General features: G+C 42.7%; 1 protein-coding gene across 3 annotated transcripts in view; it reads left to right on the forward strand.

Annotated features, from left to right (window-relative positions):
* Positions 1-1,289, forward strand: part of LOC116074627 (H-2 class I histocompatibility antigen, D-37 alpha chain-like) — a 714,163-nt gene that overhangs the window by 18,564 nt on the left and 694,310 nt on the right. The gene's annotated exons all lie outside the window — the stretch shown is intronic.

Below are 1,289 nucleotides of genomic sequence, written 5' to 3' on the forward strand. Positions count from 1 at the left end.
CATGTGATGTTTGGAGGGTATAAACAGGACTCCATGGAGTGACAGAGACAGAGCTTGGCTCGCTGGTCCAGTGTGAGTCCTGTGTCTTCACTGATCTTCACTTCCCTGAGAGAGGCACAGCTCAGAACTTCTCTGCTGTTCCTGCTGGTCCCTCCTGCTGGCTGTGCCAAAGCCTGGCTGTCTCTGCTAGGTCCTGTCACCTCTGTTCCAAACATAACTCTACAGAAACAGACAGATGATGTATCCCTGAGGTGTTTGCAAGTGGATGGCGCTGCCAGTGCTGACCTGGGAACTGAACTGCCATTGCTCCAAAGAACCTAAACAGGCCCACTCCCCACCTTCTTTTCCACTACCTCTGGTGGGTGGTGGGTTACAGGGAAGTTAAAATGTTTAAAATAGAATTTGAAAAAATTAAAGTTACAATGGCATGATAGGATAAAAGGGTTGGTGGTGAATCTAATTTTAGACTAAAGAGTGTAGTCTCAAATATTTTACTTTAGTTTGGAGTTTTGTATAATGAGAGAAATTTAAGCTTATATTTGCTACAACATACCATATATACGCTTCAACTCTTGTTTAAGGTATTGTTCCTATGTGACTCATTTTAAAATATAATGTTAAGTTCTAGTCCTTGAAAGATTATTGCATACAGTTCAAGATAATTAAGAGATGCAAGTGGGTAGTCAGTCAATCACATTTACAGACATGTGAGGTAGTAATTGTGTTAATTACAAAAATAAGCATTCTTTAGCCTCTTGTAGATGTTTCCAAAGTTGAACAGATAATAGATAGCTAGAAATAAGTGACATTTGCCTAATTTGATGTACTATAGATAGATAAGGTGGTCTTTGAAAATCCACAGGATATGGCGATCAAAAATGTTTTATTAACGCCAGGCTTTCCATAACAGTAAGACAGGACTCCACCTGGCAGAGCCTCTTTGTTGGTTTGCATATGCTCACCCAGGGAGTGGCACTATGAGAAGCTGTGGCCTTGTTGGAGCAGATGTGTTACTGTGAGTGTGGGCTTTAAGACTCTCATCCTAGCTGCCTGGAAGTCAGTCTTCTGCTAGCAGCCTTCAGATGACGATGTAGAACTCTCAGCTCTGTCTGCACCATGCCTGCCTGGATGCTGCCATGTTCCCACCTTGATAATGGACTGAACCTCTGAACCTGTAAGCCAGACCCAATTAAATGTTGTCCTTTATAAGAGTTTCCTTGACCGGGCAGTGGTGGCACATGCCTTTAATCTCAGCACTTGGGAGGCAGAGGCAAGTGGATTTCTGAGTT

The sequence above is a fragment of the Mastomys coucha genome, unplaced genomic scaffold (assembly GCF_008632895.1).
Source record: "Mastomys coucha isolate ucsf_1 unplaced genomic scaffold, UCSF_Mcou_1 pScaffold3, whole genome shotgun sequence".
Classification (NCBI taxonomy): domain Eukaryota; kingdom Metazoa; phylum Chordata; class Mammalia; order Rodentia; family Muridae; genus Mastomys; species Mastomys coucha.